The following is an 18791-nucleotide window of genomic DNA, read 5'->3' as shown; positions in this document are numbered from 1 at the left end:
TTTGTCAGAACTTTGAGTAACAACATTTACTGTTATAGAATCAGTAATTATGATAAGGAGTCTGCGGAACCTCTGCCCGGAAGGTAAGGCAGCAGATCCATTTCCATACTCTCTGCTGGACCAACCACACTACTTGCACAGCAATGAGTTGTTTCCACTTGCTGGGGTGCAAAAATAAGAAGGTATCACGGAGCCTCACTTGCTACTGGGTGTTTTAGAAACTTCTTCAGGTACCTGACTTCTTAAATATCCCTTTACAGCCAGCTGAAGATACTGGAAGTGGGGGGAGTGGGGGAGGAATGATGTTTACTTCGTGCCAGGGCTCATCTCCTGCCTTGTGGGAGTGCTCTTCTACAGGCTTCATTTTTTTTTGTTCCCACCCCTCTGGCTCCCATTCCCAGGCTGGAGCGAGGGCAACAAAAAGCGCACGTTGTTACGGATGACTGGAAGTGCGGTGGACGCCTCCTGACCATGCCTGCGGCTTGGGCTACCGGGTCCAGAGAGATCTGGGGAGAACTTTTTAATTTAGTTTGGTTCGTGTTTATACAGGAATAAGCCCAAGTCAGAAGGTGACGCATAAGACACCAAAACCAGAAGACGAAGCACTCGCACACTGATCCCTTTCATGCCACAGCAGAGTTCACTACAGGGCACTGCAAATTAGCAGGGAAACTGGATTCAAGTTATTAGTCACCTTCTAATTGTTCAAGGCACTGGAGACCAAGTCTTCTTCCAAACACGGCAGGAGTAAAGCCTTTCCGGCAGAGCTTTAACTTCACACCAGGTGATGTGGAATACGGAACCTGCCCAGGTCTCCGAAGAGGCAAGTCACAGCCCAACCGCCTCACCTGGAGGGTCACCCAAAACCAGCCACGAAGACTCCTTTACTCTCGCAAAATACCGATTGGTTTTTGTTTGTTGTTCTTTTGGGAGAGAAAAAGGAGGGACGGAGGGGAGAGAGAAGAAACGCAAATGAAGAAGGAGAATGAACGGAGGCTAAAATGCTTAACTAAAAAAAAGGTGAAAACCAGAATAAGAACAAATACAAACAGAACAGAATGAGGTAAACTCAGGGATGCGCGGGTTCAACAGCTCTTTGACACCTGAGCAAGACTTTGACACCTGGAGCACTTTAAGTCTCCATTTTCATGGTAGAGACCCTCTGCTACACTCTGCTTAACGCAAGCAGTACCTGGTAGATCGAGCTGCAGAAGACTTCTGAGTGGGAAAGGACCCTCCTCAAGTCGGGGTCCCCAGAGCGGTTTGTTTTGTGCACAAGCTAGAAGTCGGAGGGAGGACCCAGGGAGCCCAGTCGACGCCCACAGGCTCTCCAGGTAGGACAGCAGTGAGAGGAGAAACCGCCTCCCGAAATTGAGCCTTCTTAAAAATAAAAGATGAAACAAACACACCTGATCATAAGCTTCCACGCGGCTTGGTTAAAGGCGCACAGACTCGGCCCTGCCGCCAGGACAGACCCGTCAGCCACGAGGGAGGTATGGAAAGAAATTCTGCAGAGCTCAAAACCTCACCAGACCTGTGCACATCACCCACCAAGACACACGGTCCTGAACTGACGGACAGGAGTCAGGGGCGAGCTCCCTGCTCCCTTCGGCCAAGGGTTTGCCAAACTCCCCGACAGACACATGACACTCCTTCCCCGTGTTTGCCTGGCCTTCAGCGTCTGCGGCTGGCTGTTAAATTCTATTCTCCTAGACCTTTCAAATGTTTGCATTTCCTAATACAACAAAGGGGCATTGCAGATTGGGAGGTAAACCTGATGATGTTCCCCCACCCCTGTTCTCATCTTCAGTCTCACCAGCAACTCTCATTAGAGAAATGAGACAATGTGGTGTGAAATCATTCCAAAGATAAAAGCTCAAGAAGATGAAGATTAACACGAAAGGACTTGTTATAAGCCACATTTTGCATGCTTCCTTTGTAACACATTGCTTGTACCCATTTTGCAGATGGGATAGCCAGGGCATGGAGGGGTTGAAGTCACTTACCCAGGGCAATATAAAACTTCTCCTCCAGGAAGGAGAAGGAAGCAAAGGTAAAGGTGAGAACAAGTTACCACAGGCCATCAGCTGGTCCCAAGCAGCGAGATTTTCAAGATGCAATAACAGGGACAAACACCTGGCATTTGCCGACTGCACCTCCGAGCTGCTCTGGATCCACCAGCCCCAGCCGGCGCCGGCCTGCGCTCCAGCTGCAATGCTGCACCACGTCAGACCCGACCGATGATGAAGACAAGGAGGAGAGAAAAGGGCACTGCTGCAGCCACACGCAGTGAGGGCTTTCCTCTCCTGCCTTCTTTCAGTATGTCGAAACAGCAACACACTCGCACGTTTTTGCTTCAGAGTCAACACACAAAAGCGGGCAAATGTGTCTTATTAAACCTTGATTTTGTCACCTACAGCCCAAATGGCCTAATCAGATTCTTTTTCTTCTCCACATGCCCTCTTCACTCCAAGGGAGTGAGCTGTGCTCTTGAAGCAAGAGCCCGGACGCTGCTTCCCAGCCTCACCTGCACTAGGAAGAGAGGAGCATAGCGGACAACAGGTCAAGAAGCCCCAGCACGACGACGAGGAGCTCTGTAATTAAGAGGCAGGGAAGCTGTACGGGAGAATTCCTCCCTGCCCCGCGGTAGCCGCAGTCTCCCGAGGTGAGGCCGAGCAGGTCACAGGCACCCACACAACTGCTCGCAGGCAAGCCCCAGCTGCTTACTGGTGCCCCACTGCAGAGTCCCGAGACCTGACACACCAAGAACTCAAATACCAAGGAACACAATTAAAGGCAATGAAAGCGAGAAATGCTGGCACCTTCAGCAGCTGGGGAAGGAAGAGAAGTGCCAAACAGCAAAAAGCCAACATAGGAAACTGCGTATTAATAAAACTTAACCTTTGTTCTGTCCCTGTCCTAGAAAGCTTGCTTCGGGCAATCCACTCTCCTTTTCCTCACCTGAAAATGGACATATGGCTCATCTGACAGTGAGGTGCACAGATGTACCCAGGGATGTACACAGGGCATTCAGACTGGGCACTGCTAAGCAGATAGAAAACATCACAAAGAAATAAATAACCTCAGAAATTCCAGGTGATGCGTAAGAAATAAAGCAGGAATCACTGACTGAGCAAGGGCCGACATATTCGACAGATGTCCCGTTTCCCAGGTGAAGGGATGCCACAAAAATGCAGAGACAAGGGGAGGGAGAAGACTAGAAAAGTCTAAAAAAAAAAAAAAAAAAAAAGGATCCCAAGCAAGTCTTTAAACCAATCCATCACAATATGAATGCATAAATGAGCAGAACATCTATATGTAAAGTGCGAAACTCTAGCTTGTAGGTTTTAAGGGCAGAAATCTAAACCAAGGAGCATGGGTAGCACAGGAGAGCAGGGACAGCCCGATAAAAACCTATCAAGAACCGACTGTTAAAGAAGAATACAACAGAAAGGCTGTCCCGGAGTCTTCTAGTCCATCACTGGCACGTTCTTCTCGTCACAGTGACTCTGCCTAATGCCAGGAGAAAGGAAAGAGTGCTCACGTACCGGTTTTTTCCCCATCCAACAAAATACGTTAACTACGTTGCACTTCACGTACTGGTCTACAGACCGTGTGCTGTGATACCTCAAACACGAACAGCATTACACAAAAGCAAATGTTACTTCCCCAAGGCTAAAAATAAGTCTACCATATTTTCAGATGCCACAGTCTCCAGGAACATTTGGAGAGGGAAAAAAAAACACCTCACCCCACCATACAGTTCTACATTACTTAGATTATTATTGAAAAAGATACAAATTGGAGTCAAGAAGTGCCTGGAATAGGGCTGTAATTTTGGTCATCCCAAGAGGAGGAATAAAAAAACCCTCCGCATGGCAGTTTCTTTTTCTTTTTATGTTGTAACGAGAGCTCAGCGTGTGTATTTTAGTTCCGAAGGGGAATGCACACACGGCCTCTTTTCCTTCCAGCTTTTCTGTTGTGCCCCATTTGAGCAGTACCAGTACTCGAGGCCAACGCCTGTACCTGCACAGGTACGCATCCCACACGCGAGCTCTGCACAGAGCACACAACTTCCTACCTCTTGACACACGTAACGGGGAAACACAGTGGAACACCAGCAAAAAAAGCACACGACTACTCCCCTCAGAGCATGGCAGCAGGAAACCAAAGCACTAAAGGTAACAAGCCTGGGGAAGGGCTCACGGTTCATACGTGCATAGTATCAAAAAAATAAGTTCTGATGCCCAAAGATTTGAATATTTAAATGCATAAATACACATAATACCTACTATCAGTGAGTAACATCTGGAAGTTTGTGGTTCAAAACGCACTCAATGAATACATTCCACATTCAGTCGGCAAAACAGCATTTCCCACTCAGAAGTCACACACAGTGCAAGTGCTCCATCCGAGCAGCAACCCTGAGCCTTCCTCAGCGCTCTCCTTCCCAATTTCTCGCCCCAGACACCGCGCCTTTCGGTTGGGTGGTGGCTGACCAGGGACTTTACCACACAGACACATTTCCAGAGGTACCACTGCAAACTTCAGATGATCTCAAGCGCGGCCTCATCACATCTGAATGAATTCTCGACCTAATTTTTAAAATACTCGCAGCACTGTCCAAAAGGTCTCAGAAGTGGACTTCCTTTAGTTCTACCCCAAGCATCTTTCCTTCTTCTTCTCCACCTAAAAAGCTGCACCGAAGTGATGCAGCAAGCACGTACTGATGCTTCTAGCCCATACGGATGGGTAGGGCTAACGAAGAGCACACCCAGAAATAGGAGTGTAAGACCACAAGACAGCAAGCCCGGAGTCCCTTCCAGTCACAGCTGCTTTGACAGCAAAGGGACATTTCCAGTTCAAACCTGAGGCCGTGCGGAGCGGTCCCTACACGGGCCAACCGTCGTACCTGTGTACACGTGCCGCGTCTGGCCCAAACAGCATCCCCATCCCTCACAAACATCACAGGATACACCTGCACCGTCTGAGTTTGAAGCAATGATTTTAAAGAGCTCCACATACAACTACCGGCCTGTAATTACTACAAAAAAGTCGTAACGCAGCTATATTAAGTTACAGCATTAGCATACTGACACTGCATCATACGCCAGCGGTGTTGCATCATCGCCACTGAGGTAACCTCATGACTATGCAAGGCTGGCAGGGATGGGATCAGCTACTCCTCTGCGCTTCCACCTCGGAGGAGAGAAGGGTTTTCAGCTGCCTCGCTCCCGCCCCGCCGCCGGGTACCGACTGACCACAGAGGTCCAACTCCCTCTCCTCCACTGGAACCCAGCAAGGTGGTTTCCACTGCAAGCACCGATCTCCGTCCTTCTCACACTCACGGAAGGCTCAACCAGCGCACGCCAGCCGGTGAAATATTCGCTCTTTTTCCAAGCGAAAGCCAGAGGAACATCAGCCTGTTGCTGACCCACAGACAACACGTCACAGGGTGAACTTTTACAGCCTCACCTGCCGAGCTGTCCAGCCCTCCTCGTTTCCAAAACCACGTAGTTGGGGGGGGCAGAAAAAACACAAACTAACCAGCTCCCAGCCCCGAAACCAGCGTATTTTGTGATCCTATCCGAGCTGCTTCACCGCAGAGCATCGCGGCCTCCAGGAACTCACACCCCTTTTTTTTTGTCCAGAGCTCGACAACCCAGACGCACCCAGGGCTATGCCAGCAGCGAGTAATGGAGCGTGATGCACAGGAATCTGCCGTTCCGTCCGTGTTACAACCTCGCATGGCTGCGAGGTGGCACCCGGGGTAACGTCCCCGCTGACGACCAGCTCTCCCCCCACGCACAGCATGGTCCCCGCTCACAGTGCTCGGGGGGCTAGCAGCCTCCCCATGCCCAAACGCCCGCAGGCGTCAGTGCGGCATCACTGTCGCACCCCAGCAGGTACTGTACCAAGATTTGGTGGGACTGACCACTTGTCACCAGAGCCAGGCCCACGGAATGCACGTTCACAGCAACGCAACGCCCAGCAGGCCACCGCACAGCTCGCTTACACAAACCCCTTCCACGTGCTACACACCCCTTTATTCCTCACTTTCTCCTGCCTCTGGTCCCCTACCACCTCTTCCTCTCTGCTAACACCGCGTCTCCTACATTCCTGCTTCTTCCTACCCACGTCTCCTTCCACGCTGGTCAATAGTTTGTCTGGAAGAAGCAGGGTTTCGTTCTCCTCTCCCGCTGACGTACGGCGGCTTCCAGCCGACTGGCATGTCTCTAATTCCCAAAGGCCCCTCTCCGTTTCACTTCCTGTGTAACTGCCTCCACAACCCGCTCTGCTACCTCTGCTTCCAGCCGCGCTCAGGGAAGACGAGAGCCGGGCACCTGCGACCGACGCCGGGAAGGAGCACGAGGGCCATGCCTGCACACTGGGCTCTGCGACAGCCACGCTGTCTCCAGCAGCGTAGCAACCTCTGTCCCGGGGAAGGGGTCTACTGCACGGGACACAAAAACAGGGGAGCAACCAGCAAAGGTGACAGGTGACAGCAAAACCTAAGACATAGAGAGAGTGTAAAATACCAAAGAAGTAAGCAGATGCTCCAGAGGAGTGAATGCGCGCATCCCAGTCCCCGGGCTGGCAGCGCTCCGTCCCCAGGCAGCGAGGGATGCAGGGGGACGCGGGGGAACGCCGGCCGGCTTTCGGGCAGCGACCCCCGCTCCCCCCGCCCGACAGGCCCCGGACGCTGGGGCAGCACCGCTTCCCGACAACTATCGCGACCGGGGCCGAAGCCTGCGCGGCCCCTCCCGCGGGCGCCGGGGACGCGCAGCAATGGAGGGGGCGGCGGGGCAGGGCGCCCGGCGAGCCCCCCCCCCCCCCCCCCGAGCCCCGTTACCGAGCTGGCGGCGGCTGGGGGACGCGGGGCGCAGCCCCGGGGCCGGCGAAGGGCGGGCGGCCGGCAGGGACTCTTATTGTGACACGGGCCGCAGCCCGGCCGCCCGGTGCCACGGCGGGGGCTGCCCGGGGAGGGGGGGGCCGCCGGGCCCGCCACCGCCGTGCGCGGGGGGGCGCGGGACCGGGGCGCTCCCAGCCTCGCGCCGGCCCGGGAGGAGGAGGAGGAAGAGGAGGAAGAGGAAGCAGGCACGGCGGAAAGCCCGTAATAACTTTCCGAAACAAACGCCTCGCAGGCTGCCGTCCCGGCGCCGAACAAAAGCCGGCGGCGAACCGGGCCGCTCGGCTCCGGGCTGGGGGGGGGGGGGGAGTGTCGCGCCGCGCCGCCGAACTTTCCGTTCACCGGCGAGGATGCAGGCCGGGAGCCCAGCTCCCCCCCCGGGCAGCGGCACGAACTCCGTCCCCGGCAGGCATTGATCCACCGGCGGCCGGAGCGCAGGACTTTGCACTTTCCCCGGGTCAGCGAGGGCTGCCCGCGGTCCCCGCACGGCCGGGCTCTCCCGCAGCTTCTCCGGGAGCGCACACGCATCCCCGATGCCTGCCTGCCACAAATAACTCTGCTTCCCCCCCCCCCCCCCGACAATAAACCCAACGAGAACTTTTAACCCGGGAACTCACACGCCGCGGCACCTCCCCGCCGGTCCCCGCGCATCCGGCCGGTCCCGGTCCGGCTCCCCGGCTGCCGGTTCGCTTCCCCCGCGCCGGCAGGGAGCCCCGCTAACCCTCCCCGCCGCGGCTCCCCTCGCCAAATAATGCGCTCCTCACACATGGAGTCGCGGCGTCACTCGGCGGAGCATGCGCGAAACGCACTGAGGGGCGGCCCGTCCCGCGCCGCGGCGGCAGAGCCAGCGGCACCGCACCGCGCTGGGGCCCGGCGCCGCTTCCGGGCAATGGTGGAGCAGGTCTGTGACCCGGGGCGCCATTGGCCGGAGGGGGGGGTCGAGGCACATGGCAGGCGGGCGGGGATTGGCTGCGGCGCGGCTGAGGGGCGCCACCGCGGGGGGCGCGGGTCCCGCCGCGGCGCCCGGGGCCACGTGGAGCGGCGGCAGCGGCCCCGCCACGGCCTCCGTGCCCGGGCCTGGCGCGCGTTGTTCCCGGGAGGGGAGCGGCCGGAGGCGCTGCGGCCCGGCCCGGCCCGCGCCGGCAGGGCTTGCTCCTGGGGCCGCGTCTCTTTTTCCTTTCTGAGCGTCTGCAGGCGCTGACGAAGGAAACGGACGGGGGGTACCGGGCAGGGGCGGGGGGGGGTACCGGGCAGGCGGGCGGTACCGCAGCCGCGGGAACGAGCCTGGCCAGATGGCGGGTGCCGGGCAGCGCTACCGACGCCCGGAGGCCTTGCTGCCGAGCGCGGCGGGGGACACGGACTCGGCCCGCTCCTCCGAGCCAGCCTGAGGCCGGGGAGGCCCGGCTGAGAGACGCCGGGAGCGGCCGACACGAGCAGGAGCTGTGTTCTCACAGCAGCGCGGCGGGTCCGCAAGCGGCAGCAGGCAGCCTGAAAACACCCGTTACCGACCAGGGGCCCCGGCTCCGGGTGGCGACGGGCTGGAGGAGCGCGGGGGCCCGACAGAACTGCGGTGTCGGCGGCACAGTCCCGCTCTGCTCCTGCCCTCCTTCCCCCAGAGCGCTCCTTAGAAGGGCTTGCCGAAGCCGTGTTCACCAGATCCTAAGTCCCGCAGGTAAATTATTTTAGAGCCGATTAGCAGCAGAAGAAAAGCTGGTTTTTTCCTAGTTACGATCCCTTGCAGAGCTCTGGTGTGGTTTCCCAGCTAAGAGCCGTTCTGCTCCCGTCCCTCAGCAGAGGCAGCTCACTGAACGCCGTTCTCCCCCTCGTACTTCTTCGCTCGGTTACGGATTCTCACCCGACCGCAATCCCCGCGCTTATCTGCCTAACGCGGGGTGAGGGGGTGTGCACAGGAACACCCTATGCAAGTTACCAAAAGATCCAAATTCTTCTAGATTTCCTGTAGCAGGCTAATGCCAACGAGCCTTACGACCGCCAGCTTTCCACATTTCCAGAGACAGGTTGTTTTCTGGACGGGATCTGCTGGCCCCCGAGTCGCCAGCCTGCCGCCACCTTCCCTAAGCCCCGTAAGCCAGTCTCGGGTTAACGATGTTCAGCAGGGCTGCACACCACGCTGGAAGGTCCTCTTGCCCTCTAAAAGGATGAAACTTCTGGCTCCACAGCCATATTTCTGGCACTTTTTCTTAAACCTAGTTGAAGCATGAAGTTAAAAATGAAGAAAGTTACCCCAAAAGCAATATTCTGCCAGACTTGGGATGTGCCAGCACGGTTCCAAACATGCTACTGACAGAGATTTAGAAGGAGAATAATGGGGGGGGGAGTTGTTCAGAATTTGATGACTTACTTCTGAGGCTGAAAGTTCACTTATAGATCATGTGAAAAAAGGGGGACCCTCTTCTGCCTCTCTGTGGGTCACAGCCCCTGATTACAGCCCGTATTCAAGCACAAAGGATTTCCCACAGTGCCGGCTCCCTCACCTGCACCGTTACTCCGCCTCCCAGTCAGCACATCATCCACACTCTTGCCAGTTATTTTTTTTACATGAAAAATGACGGCCAACCCCTCGTCGAAAGGCTGTAGGTGACCCCCGGCGCAGCACAGAGGGAGCACCGGCGTGGGAAGGGAAGGCCATGGCACCGCAGCCGCTAGCGTGCTCTCCGCCGGGACCGAGCGGCAAAGCTCCCTGCAGGCCCTTTGCAGAGGCAGGCGACGGGGACAATTCAGTTGGAGCTGCTGCAGGGCAGGCAGCCGTAAGCCCAGAAACTCACACCACCCACCCGCCGCGCACCCGTCCGCACAGACGCGCAGAAACACCACCGCAGACGGAAGAGAACGCTTTTTTACGTTCTTCTTTCACCAGCTTACTTCAAACATCAAATGAAGTGATTATGTACTAAATACTTTAGAATTGTGTATGGTTTAAGAGCAGCTACTTATTTTTTTGTTTTTATTTTTTAATAAAGACTGGCTTCTCTCTGGGGGCAAAGTTCCAGTTTTAGCAAGGAGGTGTTGCTGGGGGACAGTACAGGCGCAGCACCAAGAGGGACTGTTCATAATTCACTCGCCTGGAAGGTGCATCAGCGGTGTAATTGCTTAATAGAGACACAAGCTGATGTTATTTCAGTGACAACCAAATGTGGCAAGTCAGTGGCTCTGTCAGCAAGAAACACCGATACCACAGGCTTGTATATTCCTAGAAATACCCACGGACGGAGAAGTAACTTGTTCACAGCATGTTCATGTAAACTGCTGAAGTGAAACTAGTCCCAAGCTGCTTTCGTGAGGAAAGTTCTATGAAACTGCAACAAATTAAGGAAAAAAAAAGCAAATTAATCTACCTGTATCCGTCAGACTTTGAAAGAGTTGGGATTGGGAAGGGATTCTGTAGGTCTGTTAATCGTGTGTTCAGAAAAAAATAAAACTGACACCACTTGGTTCCGAACAAGGCAATCCAAGACTCTAATTAGTAAATGGTATCTTATCCTTATTTTAATATAGAAACATCTTTGCCAGGCAGAGAGTATTTGCCAGTAAGAGGGTATTGCTAAAACACGATGAAAGCAGTCCCCTCTCCTATGTAAAACAGCACCCACAGTCTTCACAGCCAAGTGCCAGGGCACCTTTAACCTGGATATACTCCTTTTTGGGACTCTGGAACTTCTAACTAAATACTTGGGCGCTACGCATCACCATACTACACTTTTATTAAACTAGGCAACATTATATTATTAACATTATTGGATTTCAATCTGAATTAAATACTACACTTAAATTAAAATCCAATAGTTCAAAATTAGAGCAGCCATTTATGTAAGCAAACAGCTATACTTCTGCAAATCTCTTCCCTGTTGTGAATCAGACGACGCAGAGTAAAGCAATACCAGGACAGGATTACCTCACCATTTCTCACCGGGGCTTTGATTAAAGCTACTCAATTAAGTGCAGAGCAGAGCACCGTGCGCGTGCGGTCAAAGGGGAGAAGGAAAGCTGGAATTCAGCTCGCTTTCCAAACCGGAGCTGGCATGTCTTGGGTGTGTCACTAAGGTGACGCTGTTTAATATATTATATAATCTTTTTATAAAGATGTATTAACAAAAATCCAACCTAGCAAACTGCCTTGAATACTTACTTGCACATGATTTTCATTTAAGAATGTGGCATAAACCCAGAAAACTGCATAAATAGTCGTTCTGATAACCGAAACTCATGTTACGTAGCCTAGATTCTGCTTTAAAGCTGCACATCGCATCGCAGAGGCAAAATTTTGCTGGAGCTGTGAAGTCCAACTATTAAGTTGTTCTTCCAAAGGTATTTCCCGCATTCCAAATGCAAATTCCACAGATAATATGGATCAAATACTTCAACCTTCCTGTATGTTTTAATACTACACTATTGACACTCTTCATAAAAATACCACCCAATATAGCATACACTAGGAAGCTAATTTTACTGCAGCACTAGCAGAATTTGGTACTGGGACGTGAGAAAAAACCCCAAACAATTCAGGCTAAATTCACAAGTGTCCCTAAAGGAAGAATGAGAAATGAGATTAAGCCTTTTCTCAGTGCTCACCAGAATGTAGGTCAAAGAAGAGCATGTAAAGCTGAAGCCAGATCTGTTCGACTTGGTCATCTTCCTGCAGCCAACAGCAGATGTAAGACGCATGGGAACGTGCTAATATTGGCATACTAAACAGGCTAAACGAGTTCTTACACTCAATAGCCGATACGTGTTCTAGTAAAGGTAGAGAACACAACTCTGAAGTCGTTCGATGGTCTGGAGGACCAAGACGCCAGGAGCACAGATATTTCTGACAGCTGCTTCAGATCGGTGCCTGCATCTGTGCTGTTCACCTATTTCCACCGCTCAGAAGAGCAATTGGGGGCTACTGCCGAGAGCGTGTTGGCCTGGAGTCCGACACTGGGACAAGACAGGCTGCAATCCTTTGGTTTTGTAAGAAAAGCAAACCCCAGCACCTTGTAAAGGATGGGGTTTTTTTTATCTTTTACATTGCTGGCTGGAAGTTTGAAATTAACTGACTACATCCTCAAATAGTCACAGGGGAAAAAACAGGGTAAAACCATAAGCATACCACAACCGTGCTAGAAATCATAGGAATACAATTTTAAGATGGCTTATGCTAAGAATGAAAGGAATTCCGTTGACTTGAGACCAAGAGATGGTCCTTTCCTTATTTTCTGGTGAAACTATTTTCACGCAAGTGTGAGCTGCAGCTCCCACCAGCTGCTCGAGACAGAATTTCTGTAGTTCAGGAATAGGATGAGCTGGTAACCGGTGCTTTTGACGAGCAGAATCCGAGCCGCTTCAGGGTCACTGTATGATCTGCACCACCGGGTCTGTTTGCCGCTCTCCCACCCACTGGGAGTAACGCTTCACTGTGAAGCATTTTCTGCAGCAAAGCACAATGCCACATTGGAAACAGTCAAAATGCCATGATCTAAGCAGTGAGGTGAGTGACCCTAAATAGAAATGAAAATTAATCTTTCTGGAACTGAAAGAAATTAAAGATCCGTAAGTTACTGAGGAAATGGGGAGAGCAGCAGACGTATGCAAATACTGCTGTCCCAAGGTGGTGCCTTCAGCGTGGCGTTACCTGACCCTGTCTCTAATAAGCACTTCTGCAGTTGGAAGGGGATATACGAGGAGCTTTGCTCCACTTCAACAAGCGCTTCATGGACTATTGATTTTGCTCAGAAGAGGGAGAGAACAAAGTTCACCCAGCACTGCTGTTATTTAAAGATCTGCCAGAGACCATCTCAACCTCCTGAAAACTGGTCCACCACAGACCGTCTCAGATCAGTTCCCTTGTGATCTGCAACTTCGGACACCAATGTTTTGCTGGCAAACAGTGAGTCAGCCGCACAGAGCCATCAGGGGAGGGAACGGCTGTAAACAACCACCTCTTGCTTGTTTACTGAGCATCGTCACGTGGCTCATCAGTACTTGATGCTGATTAAAAGAAGAATTAACAAGCTGCACAAAACTCTACAGATTTGCTGTATAATTTACCTTTCTGTAAGTTTTAACGGCCACAAACTGTCCTGTGAGAAGCAGGAACTCAGATCAGTGGGTGCACACTTAGGAAGAGACCTGGGGCTCCCCTCCTGCTGACTGTATCCATCACTGAATGTCCCCAAGAATCTTTTTCAGCTGGACCTGACAATTTTTAACTGTCTCATCTACGATACACCAAAAAAACCCAGGAGCCCTCACGAACCTTGCTGGTTTTATCATTCCGTGCTCGGTCCGTGAGTCTCTTCTCCAGCATGGACTGCTTTTCTGGAACGGTCTATGGGGTCCTCGGCACCGGGGGCATCTGCTTACATGCAGCTTGCCCACCAGCAGCGGCCTGTTCTGCATCAGCCGGGCTGCTGATCACTGACCACTGTCCTGTGTGAATGAAAACCCAGCGTTGCGCCACAGTCCGCGTGTGCAATCAGACGATTTTATTATTATCTGCTAATTTCCTCTCGTGTTACACACACACACTGCGTTTTGCCTCCTCTAACTGGAAAGCTCTTCAGGGTGGGGGCACTCAGAGTGCTCCGGGACCGCTGTGCTATTGAACGGCATCATTTTCAGAATGAATGGCTTCCCGAGTGCAATAATGAACCCTTCCAGTTGTGTTTCATTTTTTTGTTGACTCCTGATTAAAAAATATTTAAATTGCTAATTCCCACTAGTATCCATGTCCGTATACTCTGAGACCCTAAGCCGTGAAGGCAGGAGGAAAGAGAGTTGACGCACCGCTGTTCTTAGGAAGTACTCTCAGAATTCAAACGCATACGACATTTCCTCCAGCGTGGAGCGCGTCCTTACTGCCCTCCAGATTAGAGCTGATGGGGGAAATATAAATATGACCTCAATAACTGATAGTTTTTACCAAATGCAGAACAGACCGGACCAAAAGCTCTATTTGTGTTACCCCGTTTTCGAGAGAACCAGCTTTTATCCTTGAGGGCACCAGTCAGGCTGACTGGTACACCTTGGGCTGAACTGGTTCCTTTCGGCCGCAGATCTGAAAGTCCTACTGCATTGTAGAAGCCACGATTAAAACTCTGTGCGCTCTGATACGTATGAGGTGTCCCTGCACAGGGCTGCGGTGCTGTTTTCAGGAATCTGTACCAAAGATTTTGATTTTGAAAGCCAGACTGTGCTGCTCAGCGGAACTGTGAGTTTTCAGGTTATCAAACTTAAAATACTTCAAAAGGATTTTCAAGAAGGATTTGTGTCTATCTGCCAAAGTCTCTTGGAAGTTGCAGGAGGTGGTTGTTACTGACTCCACGTTGTCATTGTTCATAACACATCGTTATTAATCAGATTTGAACAACCCCCCAGTCAGTGTTTACCAGCTGGCAAACTGGACGCAGAAAAGCCTGATTCAGGAAGGATTTGTTTGTACAGTTCTGACCCTGCAAACTAAGGGTTTCAGAGCGTGTAGGGAATGTCTTTCACAAGGTAAATGGGTTTGTAGTTGCAGCCTGAAGAACTCCACCTAAATTCCACAGATGTATTTGAGCAATTCCCAGTAGATTATTCTCTCAGTCCAGCATCAGACTAGATTCCTACCGGAGATTAATGCTCGCACAATCAGAGATCTGTCTGTAGGGATGCCATGACACCGACAGTTCTCTGTGGTTTAACAGACGAGTGCTGGCTAAAGATCCTTAAGGATGGGGTAACTGAGAGAGTCGATGGAAGGATTCTGTATTAGTAGTAAGTCCTGCCTGTGCAAGACCTTCTTTTTGCAGGGATACAGTTTTGATGCAAAGACATACAAGATCCTCCAAAGCACTGTCAAGTAACTCTTACTTTAGATTTCTTCAAATATGCGGACAGGCAAATGATTCATGCTCTCCCTGCTGCTAAAACCCATACTGTGTACGAAGACTGAGGCTGGCTGTGTATAAAATCATCTTTCAACTGAATTAGCTTCAGTTCTTTTTTTTGTCCACTGAAAGCAAAGCCCTTCTTACCCCAAAGAGTGGGACGACTGGTTGGCTACAGACAAAAGCATCGACCAGGGTGGTCATCCTGAGAGGTTAAATATCAGACTGTCATTAAACTTTGCACACTGAATCTCCAGGACCAAAACCAAAGTAGCCTTGGAGGGAGCCAAGCAGAGAACTGAAATCAGATGTAGAAATCTTGCAACAGAGATGAAATGAACTTAGTACAATCCTGGTTTAAAAGTGACTGCAATAAAAGGTAGATAAAGAGCAAAAAGTAGGAACTTTGAGCAAAGCACGTGCAGAATAGTGTCCGTTCAACAAAATCGAGCATTTTCCTTAGGGCTGTGAAAGGGAGTGCCCAGTCGTGCCTGGCTTCTCAAGGCATCCACCCAGGGATCAGCACTGCATTGAAACTTGCATTACGTCCAAAGACAACTGTGCCATTTCACTACAATATCATCTCCTTGATTGTAATTAAATTTATTAAAATTTTTATCATGTCAAGCCCAAGCAAGCAAGTTGTGTGTACCTCTCAAAGCACTGACTTTTAAACTTTCAGAGGTGAATAAAAGTTTGCCAGTCCAACACAACCTCAGTTTGCTATAACTCGTGTTGTTATTTCTAAAAATGAATACTCCGAGTGCTTTGTTACCTGTGATTCTCCAGGACCTGACTGTGTATTTGTAAGCTGCTAACAGAGCCTTGCCATAAAGTTCTGTCACCAGCAATTGATGCAAAGCCAAAGGTCTGAGAAAGCACCACCAGGTTTACTCATCTAAATAAAGCTGACTAGACAGATTGTTACTGGAGTATACTGCATATTGAAAACCTCTGTATTTTCAGGAGGATTATGAGAGTCTTATACCATGTTTACTATAAGCATTTATTAACATTGTTCCTTCTGCTACTAGGATGTTTATTATCAGTACATAAAAAATGCCAGTCCTTTCCCCTAGCCCCTGCTACTTCGAACTCCAGTTCTACGGAGTCGCCTCTCTTCCCCCAACAGTACTATAGTAGGTCAGTTCCATAACCTGCTTTCCTGCTGAAAAAGCGACGTTTATAAATTAGATTCATTTCTAAATTTAGGATTGATGGGATCAGTCATTACTGGTCTTATTTTTTCAGGCAGATTTCAAGGGAAAGGTATTCATAAAGCGACTACCGCTTCGAGTTTACAGAACTCCTAAACTATAAATCTCAGGGCACTCGTTTGCGTTAGGTGCTGAGACCTTCACAGAATTAACACAGAGCTTTTCCTGGGAGACCAACATTCGGGGTTTTCTTCTTCCAAAATCATCTTGTATTTTAATAGCACTTCATAAATTGCATGTGGAGTTTCCCCTACTCTTTATGTTATAAAATACAGGCTGTTCAATAGGAAGAAGAATCAGCTGAGGAAGAAGAGAAGAACACTTAGTTGTGCCAGCAGACCTGGACAACGAATCCAAATACTTCTACTGAGAAAAGGCAGTGGGGGAGATCCCTCGCAGCCCTCAGACAGTGCTACCGGTTACATCCCGCTCCCAGTGCACTGCCATGAGATGGCTCTCAGGAAAGAAAAAATCACATTTATGTCACCAAAAGCTGAAACACCCTTTGTTTTCCTTTGAGGAGGCGGCCAGTCCTCCCTCACCACTCACGAGCCTTGCTCTGGATCTGCAGGGCACAGAGGCACCTGCAGCCAGGAGGGAGGAGCGAGCCACGGAACCGCATTCCACGGTTTCAGTGCTCTAACGAATCATCAGATATGTGTTTAATAACTGCAAAAAAAGGACAGCCCAATTCTTATCATCAGGCTCTCTGGAGATTTGACATCCTTGGCATTGTATCCTAAGAGGAAGGAAATTTCTCACTTCCCTAGCTATTTCAGTTATATAAATCAATTGTTGAAGGATAGTTTAACCGGTCTGTGCGTAGGAACCACGGCAACTGTATTTGGGCTCAGATGGTCTTTGGAGATACTTATCTATAAATTAAAAATATAACATTTTGTAATTTATCAGTAATGATGTTGCACGTACACTGAAAAATGGCGAAATCCAATAGCTAGAAAGAAAACTATTTTATACTGGGAGTCACGATGCCAAGTCCGTTTGTTCCCCACCTGGGAAGCTGTTTGATTGGGGTCCTCTAGACCCAAAGCCCAGATGTCATCACCAAACACCAACCATCCTCCTCTCATTTTCTCTGGCCTCCTTGGAACTTCCACATGTTATCAGCTGGGCAAGTGGTTCAGTTGCACAAACTTAAAAGAACTTGTAAGAGACTATTGCTAAGGGCAGTGGATTAGAAGATTGAGTTTTCTGGCAAAGAGAAAGCTGCTATGGGCTGCAAAAACAACAATAAAAAGATGGAAAAATCCTGAAAATACGTCTGGTAGCTCTCTGAGCATAGGGCCACTGGTTTGCCATGCCAGGCAACGAGAAAGCAAACACTGCAGGTATCGTTCCGGCATGTCAGCTTGTCACTAACACCCTGATTATTCACTTGCAGCAAGGAAAGGATCTGTCCTAAGCCAGGAAGCTAAAGGGTGGACTGATGTCATGGCTGACATAACGAACCTGTTGTAAAATGAAACTACGATAAAGACACAGGCACTTGTACATGCCCATGTACCTGTTTCCAGGGAAAGTGTGTTTTCCCCACGGTATCCTTTACAACTAGCATCAATTTGCTTGTTTTGCAGTTCTAGAAACTATTTGATGAAAAGTAACGACTCAAAGGACAAGGCAGGGAGGATTCAGCCATCAACAGTATTTCTTCTCCTCTCCATGCTGACTTTTAAGCCTTCTCCTCTAACTCTGCTGAAGACCCAAACAGCAGCATTTTCTCCCGGGATTAAGATGGGTCAACGGATTTGGCTGATGCAATCTATTTTACTTGGGTAAAGTAAATCCTGTTCCAAAAGTAAGTTATGCCATCTCCGTACATAACCAACCAAACGGGTAAGAGCGCTGGCCTCTGGAGATGCTCTCAGACGCTCAGCAGCCAGCCTACCTGTACGTACGTGGTACGGCAGCTCAAATGCCTTCAGTGTTCAGACCTGGGCTGGTAACGGCACTGGTAAGGATTCCAAAAACTTGCTCTGAAGAAAAGGGAATTAGTCAGCAAAGGGGTGTTCTTACAGTATGTCTTCTCTCACTGTTCTTTGGCTGCAACATCCATTGATATTTTTGGTTGCACACCAAAATTGTGAAACCGGATACTGTGAATCAGCCCAGAAATGTAGACGAGATGGAACCCCAGCATTCTGCAAGGGACGGAGGACACAACCAGCAAGCCAGAATGGGTAAATACTTTTCTGACATCTTCCTGAATTTTTTTTTTTTCTCAGCAAGAATGCCATAGAACTGTTTCAGACTATGGTAACAGCCCATTGACACTGCTCAGTTCCTCAGACGGAAATGTGTATGTCAAGGGATGAAAGTGGTCCAAAAGTTTTCAAAACTGTAATTCGTCATTCCCTGTTCCGGTTCATTCTGGCCTTAGCAGTAAAAAAGCTCCAAGTCCTTATTCCACAGCATCACGCTACTACTCAGAGAGATTTGAGGGTTGTCTCTTCTGTTCCCTCAGGAGTGCTGCGACCCACTGAATCAATCTCCACTATTACTGTTACACTCCCTGCCATGCTTTTGTTGTCACACTGTGACAACACGCAAGCCAGTTTCGCTAGAGACTCAGCGGACTCCCTAAATCCAAGCTGAAGGGATCGGGGTGGAAAGCAGGTGATCTCCCTCTGGCCCAAACAGCCGAACGCTTCTTAAGGTAAGAGACATCGAGTTCTAGCTAAATCTAGCAATGGCCTTTGATTTTTCACTGCAATAAGGAGAACAACATTCAGTGGTTCTGCCTCTTACGCACAATCCTTGAAGCACCCACGTCTGTCA

The 18791-nt window shown here is 50.3% G+C and overlaps 1 protein-coding gene across 10 annotated transcripts in view; it reads right to left on the bottom strand.

Moving 5' to 3' along the window:
* The window catches only part of GATAD2A (GATA zinc finger domain containing 2A), a 67690-nt gene that overhangs the window by 46615 nt on the left and 2284 nt on the right, over nucleotides 1–18791 (bottom strand). For 5 of the 10 annotated variants that reach the window (XM_075443915.1, XM_075443923.1, XM_075443922.1 and 2 more), the window contains exon 1: nucleotides 7528–7659. The exons of 1 other annotated variant lie outside the window; for it this stretch is intronic. The gene's annotated coding sequence lies outside the window, so the exon portion shown is untranslated. 4 more of the 10 variants (XM_075443917.1, XM_075443918.1, XM_075443919.1 and 1 more) reach the window with 4 other exon arrangements.

Source organism: Opisthocomus hoazin, chromosome 27 (assembly GCF_030867145.1).
Source record: "Opisthocomus hoazin isolate bOpiHoa1 chromosome 27, bOpiHoa1.hap1, whole genome shotgun sequence".
NCBI classification, from domain to species: Eukaryota; Metazoa; Chordata; class Aves; order Opisthocomiformes; family Opisthocomidae; genus Opisthocomus; species Opisthocomus hoazin.
This window is presented reverse-complemented; position numbering and strand designations above follow the sequence as displayed.